This window comes from Protopterus annectens, chromosome 5.part0 (genome assembly GCF_019279795.1).
Source record: "Protopterus annectens isolate FY-2018-M chromosome 5.part0, PAN1.0, whole genome shotgun sequence".
NCBI lineage: Eukaryota > Metazoa > Chordata > Ceratodontiformes > Protopteridae > Protopterus > Protopterus annectens.
In genome coordinates, this window is record NC_056735.1 from 1,014,853,933 (window position 1) to 1,014,876,947 (window position 23,015).

Here is a 23,015-nt window from a genome sequence, read left to right on the forward strand (position 1 = left end):
TGACCCGGCAGAGAGCTGCGTCAACCAAATAATATTCACATGTCAGCATTGCAGAGTATCAGTTCCCATGTATCAGCCAGATGGGAGCAGATTGTATGAGGAACATGCATATAATAAGATTATGTCACTGGACAGGCCGCCGAGTCTGTACAGTCGAACGCCTGTTGTAGCCTAATGGTTAGACATACCCAATACTGTAATCATGTAGTCCGATGTAATACGCATCACAAGGGATCGCACACACCCAGCGTAAGTGACAAATGTAAGCACAAATGTCGGTGAGCAAGCGGGTGTAAGCATGTTTCTCTACCAGTATGCCAGTAGTGCACTGTTAAACAAATGTGTAGTATAAACGAGTATAAGGAGATGTAACCAGAGGTCAGCAGTGCTTAACACCATGCAAACCCATGCACAACCGCTCATACCTGCTGGAATGTGCCTTACCCACTCCATATCCAAAGGCGTCTTCTGTCCGCAAACAAAGAACCGTCCTTTATACGTGTTGGTAGCAATACCCTCTGAACACAGCTCATGTGAATTACCAATACACCATGGCATATGTACAGACAATAGACCACACACATACCATACAGCACAGTCATCCAACAGTATAGCAATGTACTGGCAGATATGTCCGGACCACTGGTGTTTGCAGACCTGGCCGTCCTGTGTTTCAGTGTGTGAGCATGCCCAGTATGAATGTTACGCATGTTGTTGACTGACATTACCATCATACCGTCATGTGTTTGAGCATGACAAGTATGGTCAACTGGATCGCATGTGTCACATGTCCAGATAGTCAGTACTGTGGTGCCGACCCCTGCATTCTACACCAACAGGTGGCATGCTGTGTCTGCAGGGTAGCTAATGGTCATGTGGCATTGACAGTTGCTACATTTTTGCACAGCATGGGGGGACATCCTACCGCATCCACAGTCCTACACAGCACCGGGGGTGGCGCACATGAGTCTCACATGTGTACGTTGGAAGGGGGGCACAGCTGACAGTTGTACACATGTGCCACTACTCTACTGGTATGCCAGGTACTCCATTACAGTGTGTGGACCTATCTAAATTGCTGGTTGGAGGCATACCAGTGTATGTCAGATCCTAGCTTTAATTACCAGCATAGTGGTGTTGGACGTCCTAGCCTTCATAACCTACATCCAACTGCATGGCCTGCTGTAGTCTGTGTGTGTCTGTGGGGGTTCGGGTCATTCATTGGGCATATCCAGAGGCCATTGTATATCATTTGTCTGTATTGGTCTACACCTGTCCAGCTGTATGGAACTTGTGTGGGCTGTATGGGCACACATGATGTTCAGCCCATAACTTGCAGTGGGTTAGGATGCCCTGTGTACTACTTGCTACTACTGTGACCCTGGTATGTGCTACAGATGTCATGGTGCCACTATGGACATGTACTGTCTGCTGCCCTAACAGTCGGCTACCAAATTCCCTTGTATGCTCACATCCATACCATAGCAATGGGTAAATACACATTCTAATACAACTGTCAATTGTTAGGTCGATTGACTTACCTTGGGGGTGTTCCGGACCAGGGGACAATGCTGGAGGGCTGCCTATGTCGGATGCACACAGTGCACTTCCTATACATGTCTGAGTACAGGTAGTGTCATGTTTGGCATCCATTGTACTGTGTGTTTGTCAGAGAGGGTGACATCCCTGGGTACCTACTGTGTCAGTGCATATGCCATGTGTTGCCTCTTTGCCAATGGCAGGTCATACTGTGCACAGCCCTATCGCCTACTGGGCCCAGCTCAGGTAGTTCCTCCTCCAAGTCACACTGTTCCTGTACAGGCCGTGGCACTGGTGATGGGCCGTGTGGCCCTGCCCCATGCTGTTCCTGCTGCAAATGTTACTGCAGGATCAAATTGTGTAGCATAGCAAATACCATAACAATTTGTGTGCATGCAGCTAGGGAATACTGCAGGGCTCCACTGGATGTGTCCAGATACCAGAACCGTGAACTGAGCATCCCAAACACATGCTCAGTTATATGTCTTGCCTGTGTATCTGCCTCATTATGGTGTGATTGTGCAGCTGTGTGTGCATTGCAGATGGGTGTCATCAGCCACGACTCCAGTGGTTACCCAGCATCCCCCACTAGGAGACTGTAGGGGATGTCCATATTGGCAAAGGTGTGGTACAGCTGCGTCAGATGCCATATATCAGAATCGTCATAGCTTCCAGGGCAGACAGCACACACATTCAGTTTAATGCCCTGGCCATCGCATATGGCCTAGCTGTTGGAGGGTATGCCCGTGCAGTTAATGTAGGCCCTACCCTGCTCACTGGGTGGTGCTTTGATGCATACGTGCATGCAGGCTATAGCACCCAGTACCCCAGGGTAGTCAGCCATGTGGTGGAAGAGATGCAGATTGTTGGTCTACAAATCACATGTGTTGAGGACATGTACATGCTCACTAGCATGTGTTGACATGGCGTCTGTGAACTGGTGCAATATTCTGGATGCAGATGCCTGTGAGATCCCCATGATGTGCTTTGGGAGGTACCTGTGGCTAGTATACCTAGGCCAACACATACCGTGGTATCCACTGTGATAGGTTTCCCTTGGCCTGTTCAATGTGTCAGGTGTGGCTGGCACAGGTCAACAAGCCACTGTAGGAGGTGTCTGTCCACCCCATAGGTCTCCACTATCCCCAGCTCATGTAGTCCCTGGTAAGTCATCCTGGGTCTGTAAAGTCTTATGTCACACCACTAAGGGTTGTTCAGCAGCATACACATCCTCACCACCCTCAGCCTCCTGCACATGCTGGTCTATGTTGCCTGCTGCAGCCCTTCTCATTTGGTTGGACTGTGTTGTGAAATGTCCCCGCATGTATACACTGGTAGTGTAGAGTGTGGAAGAAACCTATGTGTATGGTGCTTGCTCACATTACTGTAGTGTTCTGGTGTGGGCTGGCCATGTAATCTGCTGATTGTGCTGAACATCACCTGTTTCTGCAGCCTGTTCACCTTGACTACCTCACTACTGCTTTTGTCCCTCCCAATGTCACCAGGCCGGTATAGACACACCCCTAGCTTAGGCATGCTTTGGCAGGAGCAATCCCGAGGCACAGGTCCCCAATGTATGTACAGTATGCCTGACCCCCCCCTCCCATGCTTTCGTTTATATTCTATATTCGAGCCCTGTACACGGCTATCTACACACATACACTCCTGGGATCTGCATCACACTCTAGGGATAAATGGGATTCACTATTGTCAACCTCATCTGCATAGTATAGTCTTCTAATGCATAGTTATATGACCCATACCGACCCTCCAAATTAATAACCACTGCTTACTGTCGCTCAGATTCGTACACAATTGGTTAAAGGTGACTTACTATCACCGTATTCGATGTCACTTGGTCTTCCCAGCAACAAAATGACCGGTGTCTACACGACTAGAACCCAGGACCCTGCATACCACAGATGATGTTCTTAACCAGTACACCATGGCAGATATACATTCATCTGAGGTGATTACATACAGATCATCCAGCACAAACATTCAATAGTGCTAATGTTCACATACATATATGTATATATCTATGTCTATCTATCTATAACTACATATATCATATATATTATATATATATATATACATATATACATGTATATATATATATATATATATATATATATATATATATATATATATATATATATATACACACATACATACATACACACACATATACATATACACACACATACGTAGATATTGCATCTATATCACAACAGCGGGCCACATTACACCAAAGCATTAGACAAGAATGAAAAGGAAACTACTTGTGCCACCTGCATTATGTAGTGGTGTTACTATCATGGCAAGTGTGTTTCATTGCATCACATGGGTCAGACTGTATTAAGGGTAAGAGTAGGTCTACTAACATTTACTCACCAGAGCTATTGGCGAATGTATGTGTTGTCAACCCAGTGTCTTGGCCGATTATGCGATCTGTGGACACTATATAGGAAAGCAACAAAACACACTCAACACATCCTGAAGCTAGCCACCCACAGATACCAACACATAGGGTATGACTGCCAAACACACACACCTGTTATGCCTTAGAATCGAGCATCTATCTGTCTATTCTATCACACTACAGCATTACGCAGTAACAGAATGTGCTACCAAGATTATTGGATCACAGAACTCCCAGAGGCATACTTCTAGGTGGGTGACATCATCAGCAAAGGCAAAGATGCCGATAGGGAGTGTACGGAGAGTGAGCTGTCTAAAAACATTACTCGGTCCCCAGGCAGCTGGAAACACACACACGGCAGGGCTGGGATTAGAACATAGACCTGACTACCTTATCACACTACAGCATTATGCAGTTACAGAACGTGCTACCGAGATCACTACATCACAGCACTCCCAGAGGCATACTTCTAGGTGGGTGACATCATCAGCAAAGGCAAAGACACTGATAGGGAGTGTACGGAGAGTGAGCTGTCTAAAAACATTACTCTATTCCCAGGCTGCTGGAAACACACACACGGCAGGGCTGGGATTAGAACAAAGACCTGACTACCTTATCACACTACAGCATTATGCAGTTATAGAACACACTACCGAGATTACTGGGTCACAGCACTCCCAGAGGCATACTTCTAGGTGGGTGACATCATCAGCAAAGGCAAAGACGCCGATAGGGAGTGTACAGAGAGTGAGCTGTCTAAAAACATTACTCTGTCACCAGGGAGCTGGAAACACACACACACACACACACACACACACACACACACACACACACGGCAGGGCTGGGATTAGAACATAGACCTGACTACTTTATCACACTACAGCATTATGCAGTTACAGAATGCGCTACCGAGATTACTGGATCACAGCACTCCCAGAGGCAAACTTCTAGGTGGGTGACATTATTAGCAAAGGCAAAGACACCGATAGGGATTGTATGGAGTGTGATCAGTCTAAAAGCATATTAGTGTCCCAAGGCAGATGGAGATGAACACATGGCAGTGGTGTGAGCAGGACAACTGGTTATCTACGGAGCACTATTACAACACTACAAAGATACGAGATGAGCCACAGACAGTACACCTTTCAAGACAGTCAATATGACCTTCTAGGAATGCAGACATCGACATGGATGCTGGCAGTTACGGTGTAGATACCTGTGAACCAGTGTGTTAAATTTAGGAATCCATCCTGAAGTGGGGTATGGCCATCTGGTGCTTGGATGACCACTATCGCTATACAGGATAACAATGGTCATGCCCATACACAGAGGCACGCAACCGACACAAAGTGTTACTGGGCATGCTCACACACTTAGTAGCACACGTCAGTCTGGAATGCACTATGTGTCCATCTACACAACAGCATACTGGGCATGCTCACACACTTAGTAGCGAATGGCTGTCTTGTATGAACACAGATTCTAAACAGGGAAGGGCACAGTGTGTCAGTCATCATTGTTAGCATGAATGCCTTCTACACAACGTCTGCTGCTGTCCATCACCTTAGCTGTACCAGTCTAAACCTGGCACACCAATACCACCCATGGTGTTGTCCTGGCAGGAGTGAGTACTTCGCACATGTAGTACCATATATAGACAAATAACCTGAAACCAGGTAAACACCCTGACACCTACAGGACAACTGCATTGTATGTGTATGCTAAATTGTGCTAGATGTGTAGCGTTCATAATCATAGCTGCCAATCTAGATACAACAATGGGGAATACTGACATCTGTGCAGTGAGGAACACCTGGCATAAGGCTCAGTTGTGCACAGTAGCACTACCACTGTATACCTCAGATACAGACATGTGAGCCATAAGACCGTTACGGACCGCCCCAGGTGTTAGTGTCCCCATGTATATGAAGGTCACTCACATATACTGACCAGTACACCCTCAAAAGCCATCACAGATGTGTCAGGTGCAGATCACAGTGGTAAATGTCGCACTGTAATATGTAGCCCTCACACATCACCATGTCCTTGGACCAGCAACACACATCCATACATTAATACAACACCATGTTCCTCATGACTAGTGGACTTTACCTAGCTCTACAGCAACTGTGCAGACTACACATGTACTGACAGGGTTCCATCATCTGTTATGCAATGCACTGATACCACTATTCATAACCAGGTCGGCTGTACACATAACAGGGGCCTTGGGTATTATACAACTGTAACAGATAACTGTTGCTGTACACCAGGCAACACACCCATGTTTGGATGTGATATACATGTAACTGCTGTGAATATGTACATGCCCCCCCCCCACACACACACACACAACACATATGTACATAGCATAGCTAATACTGTCCTTTGTGCAGACATGTGGCTACAGCGATTACACGCATGCACATGGAAGGTAGGTCCATGGCTGTTCAATGCTAACAGTACATACGGTAGCAATGTTGACTGAGTTAACATTCCCTCTGTACTGGTTACCCATGACAACTATCATAGCACACAACAGTCTATGTGTCATGTATGTCACACAGGTTCACCAATTGCAATGCATACAAACATGACTACATGACAGGAATGTAGGACCTATACATATGTACATGTAGTGGTGTGCATTCAGCTACCATGCATGAGCAGTAGCTCATGTTTGCAGTTTATCTGTATCTAACTACAACATGCAATTGCAATGCTGTCCCATCACTGACACCTGTATATGGTGAAATACTGACAATACGGTAAGATGTACATCAGGTATGGATGGATGTGTGTACATAAAGTGGAGGGCCACCTTTGCAGATGGGTGTTTCCTGAAGACAGCTCACAGGTGTGTCACAAACCATCCTACCATAACATGCGCAAACAGTAAGCTATGTTTCCGGTAATTGTAGGTGAAGTTATAAAACCTACCCAGTGGTCAGGGTGTCACTGACTGTAAAGCAGTTGACACCTGTAACACTTAATTCCTCCTGTGTGCATATAGCAGCATATTTGCTGAAGGTAACATCGGTACACATTGTAATGCGGGCAATACTGCTGCATGTCTGTCAGAAGTATCAGAAGACAGCAGGTATTTGTTTCACAGTACTGCCATGTGTGTTTGCTTGTGTGACCATATATGCCACGTATGGTGGGGAATACATCCCAATTGTTACACACCCCTGTACACTGTTATAGAGATCTGTACATACTGCAGTGTAGACAGCAAGACATAGGCAGGGGTGGTGTGTGTATCACACGCGTTAACTATCTGTATGTGCATGACATGTGTGGACTCCAGTGTGTGTATGTGTATGTATGCATGGCTGTCTGGTGCATGGAGTGAGAATGTATGCCACCAGTGAGAACAGATAGGGCCCCAACCCCTCAAGGTGATGCAATCTACTACCCTATTGATGCCGTCAGTCTTACGCATTACTGACTACCTGTACATGTTCATTCTCAGTGTCGCATCATGTGGGTGCACAGTACTGTAATGGTGATTACCACATAGGCAGGGGTCCTCACCTCAACACTATCACATGTGTGTTACAGTGTCATTGACCCTGTGAGTGTGGACGTGTTACTGTGTGTGTCTGTGTATGTCTGTGTGTGTTCACATCCTGTAATGTGACAGTGTTTTACTGTTCCACAGTGAGTCCTCATGCTATCAACTGGCCCCTACCCTTGACATCTACTAGACCGCTGTGTAAACCCCCTGCACCATGTAGCTGTACCTGTGATCTCACCTGGTATGGATGTCCCATCTCTAGCCACTGTAGCCTAGTACACAGCTCACATGCTCCTGGATCAGTAGGTGTGCAGAGATCTATGGAATGTCAGCCTTTATAACAGTGAGGTTGAGTCTACGTATAGCATGGTGGTATTGTCATCCATGCCTGTGAGTACACCACATTTACACATGTGAAACTGGAAACACTGGTACTTAATGGCACATGCAATTAGACCTTACGGAGGGAAGCAGGGCATCATTACCAACATGCTGTTACTGTTGTTACCAAGACACTTACTGTGAACATAAAACAATGCATTCTAACCACAAACACTGTTACGTAATGGCACATGCAATTAGACCTTATACACCTATCTCACTATTCTGTTCACCCTGTGCATCAGACCATATGAGCATGTCCCTGCACCGATGTTGTGGATGACAGGGATGCAGCACAGGCATCATCATATGCACAGGGTGATAATGTTTGCCAGGGGCCTAGGCTGCACCAGTGGATGAGATCATGTGTGCGGGTTAGGGCCTGTGATCTACTTGGACATGTGTGGTTATTATGCATGTGGGTGTTGGTGCCCTACAGATGTTACTGGTGTGTGCGTGTATGTGTGCACACAGCTCTGCCATATATCCGGCCTACACAGGGGTATTGTTAACAGCTCCAGATTGTACAGACCAGGATGTACAGCTCTCTGTGTCCGGTCACGGCCATGTGACCTGTGCCTGCCAGGAGTTGCACGGACACTACGAGACAGAGGTACAGAATGGGTACTATCCGATGACACACGTCCACTGGAACCATGTCCCTGCTGGGACTATCCAGGGCCACGTCCACGTGGCCTGCTGTGTCCTGGTGTGGACAGCGCAGCACCAGCTGTACTGCTGCTGTTACTGGCACTATGGGAGCGGGCATGTGAGGTAGCTCATTCATGTAGACCTGCACCAGGTGGTGTAGTTGGCCTATGTCCACGTGGCCTATGCCTCGCTCCTACCAGATATTCCAGCACAGATAGCTCACGTTCACAGATTGCCATGCTATGGACAAGGATTGCAACCATGTCACCCAATCACCTGTCCAAAACGTCATGTTCATCACTGCTAGAGTCTGTGGGGACACTAACATCAGATGGACCACAGGAGGGCAACACACCTACATCACCTGTGAAGGCAAACAAAGACTCTACATTACAATAGAGACACACACACACACACACAGACACACACAGACACACAGACACATACACACAGACACACACACACAGACACACAGACACACACAGACACACACACAGACACACACACAGACACACACAGACAACCATGCATGTGATATGACAGAAGGCCATGCATGTGATATGACAGAAGGCATGCAACATGCATGTGATACAGCAGACGGCATGCAGCATGCATGTGATACAGCAGACAGCATGCAGCTCAGACATTAACAGTGTTAGTTAGATTACATCCCTAGGTTGCACACAGCAGCAAGCATGTGTCACAGCAGAAGCCATGCATTTCACACAATCATGGTAGTAAGCATGCATCCCTGTGATACACCATGTGGACCAGCACAGATTAACAGTACACATGGCTGATGTGAGACATATGTCCTTGGCATTAACATGTAGTATGACATGTAATCTGCTGATGTGTGCAGTGACGTGCATACATGTTTGACACAATGGTGTCCTGACACATGTACAACAGTGTAATGGTGTCACATTGCAGTGTTGCCTGTATGCCCTACAGATAGAATGCAGTTTTAGCAGATGTGTAAGACCATTGAGGGTGGTATGAGGCGTATATATTGCTATACAGTGTGAAGTACAGGCACAGTGCCATTGCATGGAATCATGAGGCATCTCTATTGCTATACAGTCTGGAATGCACATACAGTGCATAGCCATGACTGCGTGCATACACAATACATACATACTGTGGATTGTGACCCACGTCACTGAGGTGTATACACACTAAACCATGCTGTATCATGTGTGACAGGTCACCGGAAGACCCCTGCACAACTGCTAACATTTCTTAGCTGCCTGTCAACCGTGTCCACACATGGCAGACTGGTCAATACACCATGTTCCACATGACATTTATGTACCACACACACGAGGTGCATGGCTGACAGTGATGTCCAACAGCAGCAAGGGAAATGTACGGTATCTCTGGCCTAATGTGGTGTCTGTGTATGTATGTGGAAGCTGTACAGGTGACTACTTTCATGCTGTGACACAGTCATGATGTGCAACACATCGTATGTGGTCAGATTAAGTGACACCTCCACAAGCTGTGCACAGGCTGTTAGGATGTCCAGTGTTCCACATCTACTATATAACCATTCAACAAAGGCTATAGTTGGACCATGTGTAGACAATGTGCAACAGGGTGTACACACATACACATCACATCTACTGTGTGTTACTACATGTCTCTGGCCATCCTCCATGGCCATGTGTCAACATGTGTTGGGCAGATGTGTGTGATGGCTGTCTATGTCACATGCCTGTGTTGTCCCATATGACATACACCCATAGATGTCAGATACTCCAGTGTCCACAAAGTTATACAGACAAAGAGTTGTATGTTTGGTATGTGGGGTATGTTTTATGGGATAGTGTGACAATGTTGCAGCCAGACCACTACATGTCTGGGACATGTCAGCTGGCACATCGCAATGCCTGTACTCATTTCAGGGGCACATTCCACAATGGTGAATCATGTAGGCTGCCCATATCCCAGCTCACTGTGTAGTACTGTTTGCGTAGCTCACTGTGTACTACTGTTTGCGTACCCCCATATGTGTTGTAGTACATATTCCTACATTGAACAATGCCTCCACTGTTGTATGGACAGCTGTCCACACATCTAGCAATGACAGTTACTGTGGTTTCATGTCATTGTTCCATTTGGTTTGTATATATTGCACATGTGTAGCCAGTGTGATTGATGAAAGCTGCGACCTGTATATCGTGACTGGACCATACATTATGTGTACATGTGTTAACTGGCCACATGGCGAATGAATCTGTGCATTCACATGACTGATACTGATAACTGTCTCACCTGCAACAGACTGCTGACTCTGCGGCACGCCAGAGGTACCTGTATAGGGGTGACACAGCAGTTTGATCATTATCCATGACTGTATGACAGCTACAGGGTGCACTTTGCATGTTAACACATTCGCCAGTATAATAGCATTTACTATGGAGTATGCACATGTGTGCATACACAGGGCAGCATACTATAGTATGCGGCATGTGTATAAACATACCTTGCATATGATGTTACATTACATAGTGTACAGTGACACATGCGACTAAATGGGATATACTTTTTATATGTGCAGTAATGACTTACCAGGCAACTCCAGGCTCTGTGGTTGGGAGACACCCACCTCCACGATGGCAGCTAGAGTTTGTGGATGCTGTTCTGATGGGGTCCCCAGGCTGGAGAGTAGTTCCTCGGTAGGTGTGAGTGGGGGCTGGGTTGGTGGCCCACCACCTGTTCCACCTCATTCCCTGGCGATTGCATTGGCACACTGTTTCGCATGTCGGATCAGGTCCATGCAGTGTTTGTGCACCTGCTGGTAGGTGCGGTTATGGCCACCCACATCATTAACCCTCCTGCGAAGTTCCTGCCACAGGTCATCACGCTGCTGGGCATGCTGTGGCACATGGCTGAACAGTACCTCATAGTTATCATGGAGGTATGGTATGAGTGCATCATCCTCCAAGGGGCTATATGCCGGCAGTCGTGATCGAGGCATTATCTGTAAGACATAATGATGGAGACAGGTCACAGCATCTCAGAGATGCACAGAGATACCGATGCACATTCATGTGTATTACATTTAGTACTTATGAACAGTTGTCTTTGCAAATCGTCATGACACTCACACGACTGACATGTTTGTTTCACACACATGTAACACCCGATGGGGATTGGATATTATCACCATATACATGTGTCACCTCATTACATTGCTCATACTCCATGAGAATGCTGTCTTGATGTGGGCATATCTGTTTGCCTGTACTGGTGTTCTTGCCTATCAGCACATGCCTGGATGTGAGCACATTAATGCTGTTGACCTTTATGCTGTGTATATGTCACATATCATCATATACACTGCCTTCACAGACATGGGTGGTGACAATGCAGACATGCACACAGAAACCTTTACATGCATGTGTTTTACCATATACATCTACACGGCACTGTACAACAGTTCAGCATCCTGCCACGTATCGCCTGTGTTGCACATGTGATACACATGGGACAATGGCTAGCCGGATGGTATTCGCAGGGATGGTTATCCACTATAGCATGTACGGCCAAGATTATGTAGTAGTGTGTATGCCCTGAGCCATGTATGGGCATAGGATGTCAGGTTTTCTAGCTGTATCCGACAGCCATGTTCCCGCTGACAGGTGAATCAGTGCCACATTACTGATCCAGACAGTCACTGATACATCTACCATGCGGTCATCACACCATGTATGACAGAGATGACATGTGCAGCTTTGCTGTACAGGGTTACATGGTATGGCAGGAGTATGTCACATGTATGGCACAGGGATCTGTCCAGCATGTGGCAAACCTTGTACTAGGAAGGTGGCTGTCCATGACGTATGTCTTTCAGATCAGGATATGTACGTGTAGCATGTCCAACATCACAATGTTGCACATGTCTTTATGCAGGGTAGGCAGCATGCTGCATAGTGGAGATGTGGATTGTGAAGGTTGGTGTCGCCCATCCAAGCATGGCCAATACCCCTTAAAGGTGATATGTGATCCGATATTGGTCACGTGAGTGCTGAGTATGGCTGTCCAATGATCTCCATGCTCATGGATGGCACCCTGTCATGACTTGGGTTGCCTCTTATGACTACCTAATAGGCCTGGTGATGTCACTAGCTCAGGGAGGTTAACTGCACAGCACTATCCCTTACACACAGTGTCCATAATGTTGACTGCTGCCGAGGTGGTAGTTAATGGGTACAGGGTTATTAACATAGCGGTGACAATGCAATAAGCAGCTGTCAGATTGTGCACATATGTCACGCACCTCACCCACAAAGTCCATGCTGTATGTTGTCCACAACACTGAGTCAGCTATTGCTCCTACGTCATGGCCATTCACATTCTCACATATGCAGATGCCTCCCATTTGTCTGTGTGGTATGGGCTACAATGACAGGGGAGTACAAAACATTAACCCTGTTTTACTGTAGCTGCCACTGGTGTGATATGCACATGTCACTCAGACACCTTTTGTAGTGTTACTTCTGTGAACAGGCCACCGGTAGAACACTCCTGTGACATACGAAGGTACATGTAGTATACTGAGTGTAGGTGGAACACAGTATGGGTGATGATGTCCTCTGACCTGTCACAGGTATGCTATGCAGTGTGAATTCATCGGTACTGTCATCTACATCTGTACTGCTAACAACATGTACGTTGATTAAGGTTCATAGGCTTTCAGACCATACTCAGCAGGGTAATAGTTCTGTGCCTCCCATTATGAGTAGCATCTCCACTTTGTGGGTTGTGATAACTGTTAGTGTGATCCATTCCATATTTTCACAGACTGCCATGAACCTATGTTTTGCTGTTTTGCCATATGTGTATTATACGACCAGGGATTTGTACAGGTCACATGCAGCCGGAGTGTACCTTGTACCATCATAGTTATGGTTACAGGGGCTCTGTTGTATTCATGGATATGTGATTGTGTACCTATTGGGGGCAGTGAGTTTATATTATCCAACACCCTATCTGTATTGCTTATTCATGCTCAGCACTTGTTCGAAACATGTACACACTTCATGAGCTACTAATTACTATATCACTCAATCCTACTAATTTCCTACAGGTAAACACTGTTTGTCCTTACATTTCCAGCTGTTGTACACACTTACCTCACATAACTTGTGAGTAATGGTTGACTAGACAGGCATGTCCAAATGTCAATTACCAGTGTTATTGCCTGTCTATATGATGAATGTGGGCAACATGAGGCAGTATAGCAGTCGTCTCATGTACACAGTCAATGCTCAACTCCTAACATATGACACTACAGCCTGTGGGAGATGCACATGTGTAGCCATGCTGGAGGTAATGCTCTCTCCAACCCAGACTCACCCTGACATTCATGTGGGGATGTTAAACATTTGCAGCACACCACACTTATCACATAGTCTCAGTAGATCTCCACCACCACAGGCCACACATAGTAAGAGTACAACATTTGCGGAGCCTCTCCATACTACTCTATTTAGGCAACAGAGGCAGCCCCCATCACCAAACACAACACCAATTACTTATAGCCCACAGACTCATGTGTGCCCATCAACTACAGCCAATAAGGTGTTATAACATACCCAAGACACTAGTGATAGGTGACTCTGTAGGCGATCACACTGATGTCCCACTCAGCAGGCCACACAAGGCGATAGTCACTGTCATCTGGCTGTCGGGAAACAGGATCCACAACATAACCTATGCACTCATGTCACTCCTCAACAGGTACAATATGACTGTCATTCTGAACGTTAGTGTGAATGCCCTGAGATGTAACTTCCTGGACTACATGTAGAGGGACATGTAATAGCTCTCCGATCTTGTAGCCCAGGCAGGTATCGCCCAAGCCTGGAGAAGCATTCTGCATTAGTCCAGATGGATGACACAGTAGAACAACAGAATTATTCACTTCAACAGTTGCCTATGTTTCTGGTGTCATTCCAAGGGTATCCAGCATCTGTCTGCTTTGAATGACATGGTCGACAAACCACAATGCTTTGCCAAAGATGGCCTGCACCTGTCAGCCCTGGGATTATGGCTAACATCTAAGGCTCTTGCTGCTCCTATACTGCCTGTTTTAGACACATTTCAGAAACATATTCACCACCAGAACAGGTACAGGCAAGCAAAACCTGTGGATATTGTTACTCAATGCTTGACATCTTCATCCCAAAAGCACTCATCCAAGGCACTCCTTATAATGGACCACTTCGATGTCTCTGCAGTGACTGTGACCTGCTTCTAGACTCTGGAGAGCACCCCTGCACTGACAGGCTATTACACAGACCACACCTTTCAGTCATGTAACCAGGACAGGAACACACACGGCAGTGGTGTGTCCATATTTCACAGGGATTTACACACCTCCATGCTGGTTGCTTAGCACGATGCATCAGAGGCAATCCAAGTGCAACTAACTGTGGCCAGAACTGCTATACAAATTGTAGCTTCCTACAGATTCCACACCATACCCCATGGCTAACAGCCCTCATTTCTTGGTGTACTGGAAAGTGGGGTTCAAATAGGAACTACTGATGTGACACTGACACTACCCCACACCTAACTGTGATACCTACTCATGTACTGACACATTAGGCCAACACTTTCGTGGATTAATAAACTCCATTCGGCTGGATCAACCTATACACACCACCACCAAGGCCAACAATATCCTAGACCTGGACATTACCAACATGTGTGACTGGTGTTACACATCTGGGGTTGTCCCCTCGTTGGTCAGTTCTGAATGTATGCTAATCACCCTTGTTATCCACATCCCGGCACCACACCCTTCATGGAAAACAAAGTACAATATTCCTACAAAGCCAACTTCACACTTTGTATGACTGAAGTAGTAAACGCCATGACACCCGTGCCGATGGACAATATAGTTACAAACGCAGAAACATTCCCAACTGCACTTCATTAGCACGTACACGAATGCATGGATCATGCTATCCCAAACAGAGACATGACAGTACCCACCAGATAATGGATGCCACTCTGGGGGTCCACTGCCATGGACATACTGCACAACAGAAGGAGACAGTTGCAAAGTAGGGTACACTCCCATGGGTGGGGTAGCTCCCTGGTCAGCCTCAGTAGGATTCTGGGATCCCTTCTTACATCCTCCAACGCTAGTTACGTAAACATTACTGTGACACATTCACAGGACTACCACTAAGCGTTATGGAAGTATGTCACTACTCTAGATGGCAATACCCACATCTGCTCTGACATACAACGGTTAGGCTGAAACATTACAGAACCAACTGATATTGGCAACAACCTGGAAGCTAACTTTACACCCCTCTCACACCCTAAAGGGCCCACATCTATACAGGATCAATCCAGAGTCCCTGCAGTCACAACTACACAGTTCAGACCTGCTCTCTCTAAAGCCTGGAACACACACTCCATGTGGCCATCCAACATGCCAGGCTGCAATTTACACAAACCTCAGAATGACATGGCTCCCCACTTGGGCACCAGATTCACTAATAGCCTTGTATCAGGCATTGTCGACCCTGAATGGCGCAGAGCAACAGTTATCACACTCCACAGAGGTGGCACCACAATGGACCAGAGGAACTATTGCCCTATACGCCTGAGTAGACTGTTCTGAAAGGCTCTGGAGAACATCATCATGGAAGTCATTTACAGAGACATTGTTGGCCCCCAAACCTTTGATATCACCCAGGTTGGATTTGTTAGGGCCACACCATGGCTCCTACACCTGGTGGAGTCCTTTCAGACAGTTACCAAGGTAGTAGATGGTGGTAAGGAGGTCCAAACAGCCTACCTTGTCCTCTCATTGGCTTTCAACACCGTTCACCATTCAGGTATTGTCAATATACACATCCACCTGCACAGCGACCTATACATCTTGAGATGTTATGCAAAGTGGCTCACGGACAGAACACACGCAGTGAGGGTAGCATACCGCAGTTCCTACTGTACATCAGTTACAATTGGCATACCCCAGTCCTCGGTCATAGGAACCCTCATGTTCATTATATGCTTCCCTGAGGTACAGTCTAGCACAGAAAGACTTTCCCTGAATAGGTTTCCAGACGACTGCAAACTAGGTGCCATGATTGATTCATCAGCTAATACACACACCCTCCATACGGATATCACTGTGATGGATACCTGGTGTCAGTAACATGGCCTCAAGCAGCATGCCAGAAGGTGCATAGACATCCCCTTTGGATTACAACAATCACCCAGTGACTATCACATAGGCGGTAGTCCCTTACATATGTAAGACATTATAAGGGATCTTAGTACACAAGTAGATAGCACCCACTCCTTTGGTAACCTTATTGCCAAGGGGGTGTGGATATCCTTCTACATGGCCACCCTAATCTGTAACGGGTTTGTAGCTGGAACAAAGGCTGCCATTGTACCTCTATACTCCTGACTTATGAAACACGTACAAGGGTACAACACCCCATTTGGGGTGTACCTTACGGGACAGCAATGGCTTTAAATACCACAACATTAATGCACCAACAGTATTACTCACCTCCAAAGGATGACGTATGCAGCACAACTACTGAAACCCCAACTGTAGTAATTTGCATACTGCATACTCAGAGGTGACCACTGCTGAACATACAAGGCCCATGTCCACACCGATATTGATGGATATGCTCCACATAAGCAACATAAGCAAAAGCCACTAAGAGCAACATGCTCTGGGATATGTATCCAAATGCAACGATGAGTAGCACGTGCTGGAGGGAAACAGTCTTGAAACGGACACTCACCATGCTTTGGAACATGATTCCTATGTACATCAGGCAGGGACCCTCACTAACAATCTTCATGAGATACCCTGATGGGTGGATGGGGAACAGACATGTACGCCAGGGATCACTGTAGTGGCTGTACTGTACACATGTGCAGGAAACAAAGGGCTGTGCTGTTCACAGGCACAGGACACTAACCTAGGGAGGTGCCACCAGTGAAAACACTGTATTAGGGCTTACAAATGGACTTGGCCAGACAGCATAGTACCTAACTATGAACCTATGATGCTATTACATGTCCTTTGCGCATGGATAATTGAGTAGCTCTTCCATTTCAATTAGCTACCATGCTGTTACACTGTCTGGTGACTACAAGACATATGTATCCTGTTATTGTGTTTTGTACATTCCAATACACATATCTTATGTTTGCATAATATAGCAGTCATGCTATGTACAATATTTGACATATCTACCTACAATACTGTACTGTTCACATTTTTGAAATCATATCCCATAATGCAAAGTATATTTGCACAGCAGGACCAACTTAGGCATGTTATTCTCATTATACGCCCATACATATGCCCTACTGTTACAGTATATCAACATATACTATCCCCTGTTATGGCACGTACTTGTTGGACAAACCCTGCCACCGACAGCAGCTGGAGTGGAATTGTTATGTTTAAAGTCCTTATGTAGCATCCCTTGTGGTGTATGAGGTGTTTACCTTGTGGCCCACAGCAGTACACACAATTTCTACAAGCGTTACTATGCTCAACAAGACATCACTACATAATACCTTTTCCCACTGTCTGCATTATGTACACTTTCAATAATACAGAACAGGCACTACATACACTAATATACTGAGTGTTTTACATACCTTCTTAGTGGTCCGAGTATATGATAATATCTGTGTTACTCCTTTCCTCTTTAAACGATTCAATGGTATGAGCATAAGGTTTGAATGTATGGCAAGCCACCGGTTTATACGTGGATACCTGTAACATGTGGTATCCTGCCACCAATTGGTGTTCCAGAGTAAATTATTACATGCACATCAGCTGTGCAGTTACTCCATTGGCCAATTACATGGCAACAGTGGTGTATAATTGAATACTCCACTTGTGCGTTGTCCTTTTGCCCTACCTTTGAGGGAGATGGTCTGGATGTATTTTATTGTGATGAATTGCAACAGCTATATGGAGAGATACAGATACTTTGAATTCATGTCCCCTGTGGATTGTGTGTGACGGCCAGAGTAAATAGTTCTACATGTGAGTGTAGCTGTTATCTCAACCGTCTGATATGAGACTATTGCAAACGAAACCAGTAACATCAGCGTCTGTTCCATTGTACAACAGCAACAATTTCACATGGCACCATTACAAGTGTGTCTCTCACAAGGTATGTTAACACTTCTGCAGATGTCATTAAGTGAGTGGATGTTGTGATATTATTACAGTCTGTATTGCAATTGTTTCGGGTGTGGGGGAGATGTAGGTTGGTCTACATAGCAGATAAAGGTTTGTGGGGACTGCATTTATACATATTCCATATGTGTGTGGGGGCCCCTTCCCTAATTGAAGACCTGTCATTTAGTAGACTAATACTATGGTTATTGCAGGCTTATTCATTAAACCATTGTTAATTGGTTCCTATGTAGCATGCAGGTGATGTTGAACCTTCAATCCCTCTGAAATACACCAATATGTACTGAACTGTTGCTACATGAAAGCTGTCTCATGTATTTCTGTCACAGATATTTGCAGTCATTGCAGTTGTGTTGGTGACTCAAACTCTTTGGCTTGGGTTGCCACCTTTTGAAATGGCCATAGTGGGACATTTGCAGGGCACACATCAGGGTTTAGAGGCCGACACATACCCACTGTCAGTACAAAGGATAGAACTTACTTTTGCCCTAAATAAAACCTTATTCTTGTAGCACTTTATTTTCTTATTATGTTTCTTGTACAATTTACATATTTGAGAGACAGAAATAACTATTTAATGCAACTATTACTTAATATATGGGACATCATTATGTCCTACAATCTTGGTACATTTGCCCTTTTTAATATTTGTTGTCAGGACACAACTGGCCAAAGAGGGACTGTCCCTCTCAAAGTGGGACAGGTGGTAACCGTATGCCTAAGGCCGGCTATGACCACAACTACTATAATAATCTACCTCCGAGTTAGCACGAACAGACCCACGATGCAAACACATACACACACATTACAGTCCCACGGAAACACACACCACACTCTCAACATGCACTTACACACACTACAGCAATCCGAACCACACTTAAACACAGTACCTACCTGGACCGCAGCACCGGCAGCAATAACTGAATATCCCTTAAAATCGTGATAATATTACTCGCGGTTATAGTGTTCCGGTACTGTGGTCTTTCGGTCTTTAAGCCTCGTGATTACCCGTGTCGGTATGTAAAGCATTCGGTAGTTGGCAGTGTCCTATTTATTTGTACCTCCATGGTTGTGTACAAGTCGTTAACCTGTCTATATATTCGCAGATATATGTATTTCCGTATATATCAACATACATCTCTCTATCACCCTTTCTATCCCTATTATATAAACATATAAATATATATATATATATATATAGAGAGAGAGAGAGAGAGACAGGGAGAGGGAGAGAGAGTGTACACACCTTTCATTGGGTACATGGTGGTGTATTCTGTTTACTGAACTCCGCCCTTTTGTGTTTTAAACTGTCACAATACACACCTGCCGTTGGTACATCTTGGGTAGCTTAGTGGTAGGTGATTGTGTCCATGGTTGCGTGTTCTACTCCTGCCAGTGGTTGTTTTACCTCTCAGAGCAGGAACTGTTAGTACAAAGGTGAATAATGCTGGTTTCACCTGTTCTGGACATCTTTGACCATGATCTGCGCGGAATTCGGCAAAGCTTAGACCTGTTTTGCACATATCCGTGTAGTCATGTTTAAACGATGCTTACCGTCACTTGCCGCCGCATAAACCCGCTAACATGTGCTTACACATGCTCTAATGACCTACATCCACCATCCATTATTCGTGCCATCAGGATTATGTAACGGACCTTGCAGGACGTGGAACGGGTACATACACTACACAGTCAGTGGCTTTACCACTTGGTCATCTGGTGTTTGTACAGGTGTTAATGGTGTTTTGTATGTGGACTGTACTACTGCTGTTCTTCCATACTGCAGTGAAATGTATAACTCAGTTAGTTTACATATGGATGATACCAATTCATGGCATGTCTAAGTGATATTTCATGGATGTGCTCCAGCATTGGGAATCCATGTCAGAGTGAGACACACACTGTAATGTGCTACACCTTGACACAACCATGGCTGGAGAATGCTGGGGTGGCAGATACCTGTCATGGGTACTCCCCATGCTTTGGCACTACATCCCTAATTACATTATATGGAGGCCCTCATTAACACACCGGTGAATCCATGCAGAGTAGGTGGGGAACAGTGGCTTCACACGTGAATCCCACAATTGGCTCTGCTCCACAGAGGGACAGTTGGTTAATCGATGGGGTGGTGATAGCAGACACATTTTTCCTAGGCTGCTGAATGGCCTCTGACATTCAGATATGTACCTACCGATGTACCTAGGAACCTATACATACAGTATCAACATATGTTGTTAACTTCGTTTACTGTTCAGGTGTTGACTTTCCTTGTTCCAATAGCTGTTGTGTGTGCAATAGTTGAGGGCTGTCTATGTAGGATTCACACAGTAGGCCACCTTTACATTACAATTTGCAGGTGGTCGTGTATGTGTGCCATCCATTTTACTGTGTGTGCAGGTGGAGAAGTGTGTCAGTCCGTAGGGGCCTACACTGTCAGTGTATGTGCTATACGTTCCCTCTTTGCCAAGGTGTGGGTATATTGGGCAGTCCTCCATCTGCCTACTGGGACTGGCACAGCTTGTTCATGGTCTGAATCCCTCTGTGCCTGTGATGGCCTTGGCAATTGCGGTGGGCTGTGAGGGCCTTCACCATTATGTCCCTGCTGCAGCTGTTTCCGCAGGTTCATATTATGTAGCATGGTACATACTATGAAGATGTGGGCACACATGCCTGGAGAGTACTGCAAGGCTCCACCAGATATGTCCAAGCAAAGGAACCATGATTTCAGCATCCTGAACACATGCTCTATGATGATTCTGGTTTGTGCGTGTGCCTCATTATGGCATTCTTGCATGGGTGTGTGTGCATTTCTGATGGGAGTCATCATCCACGGCTCCAGTGCATAGCCAGCATCCCTCACAAGGTGGCCATATGGGATGTCCCCTCTGACAAATACCTGATACAGCTGTGAGGCATGCCAGATGATAGCTTCCAGGACTGCCAGCACACACATCCGTGATAATGCCCTGGGCATTGCACATGACCTGGCAGTTGATGGAGTGGTATCCCTTGCGGTTTATGTAGCGCCTACCATGATCTCCGGGTGATGACTTGATATGTATGTGCATGCAGTCTATTGCACCTAGTACCTCCAGGTAGTGTGCCACATGGTGGAAGAGACGCATATTGCTGGCCAACTCCTCCTGAGTTTGGGGGAAGTATATATGCTCACTGGCATGTGGCAACATGGCATCCAGGAACTCATGGAATACCCTGGATTCTGATGCCTGTGAGATCCCCATGATATTTCCAGTTGGCCTTTGAAAGGTACCTATGGCTAGTATTCTCGGGCTTACACATACCTTCATGTCCACTGGGATGGGTTCCCCTCTGTTGTTTCTGGATCTGAGGCGTGGCTGGCACAGCTCAACTATTTGCTGTATGATGTCCCTGTCCACCCTGTAATGCTCTAATATCTCCAGATCATGTAGCCCCCTGGTAGGTTACCCTTGGTCTGAACACTCTTCTCCTCCTCCGGGGCCTGAGGTGGTTGTCAGCGTCATCCTCCACAACACCTTCAGTCTCCAACACATGCTGATGAATCACAGCTATGGCAGCTCCCAACAAGTACATTGTAAAAGTTCCCCATTTGTTTACACTGATGGTGCAGTGTTTGGGAATACACAAGTGTGTGTGAGGTGCCTTCAGACTTTATACTATTGTGCTTTGAACACTGATGATGTCATAGGGTGTGTATGTACATTCGGAGCTGCAGGGTATTTTGTGTTTTACCACAGATACTGCTATTGTGCTGCCTTTGGTGTTGAATTAACTTTAGCTGCCATGGATTACCTCTTGCCCTTGCCTCAACTTTTCTTAACGATTCCCCTCCCATTGTCTGGCATGCATCCAGCAGCCTGCTTTCTTGTTTTGTACTTTCCCGAACCAGGATTGTCTTGCAAAATGTGTTCTATTGCCGATCTACTGCAGGTTTGCTTTGCTCGGTGGTTACAGTTCTCTTTTCTTTGCAATCCGACACCTCCCCTATCCTGTTCTGCAGGTTGCTGCTAGCAGCCTTGTTAGCTGGCATCAATTGCCCACTTTGAGTTAATAGGTGTTAATTGCTCAATTGTACTCCAATTACCCTACTGTGGCATTTCCTTATTGTCTTCCCCTAAACTTCCTTTTTGGGCTGTGGTGCGTGGCGCGTGAGTCCGCTTACTGGGTTTCGGGCATGTTTTCATCCACGTACACATGCACTTTTGGACACCATGTGTGCTCTCAGCTGAGCAAAGCTATACCTACATCCACACCCCTGTCCTGTGGCTTTGATTAGCAACGGG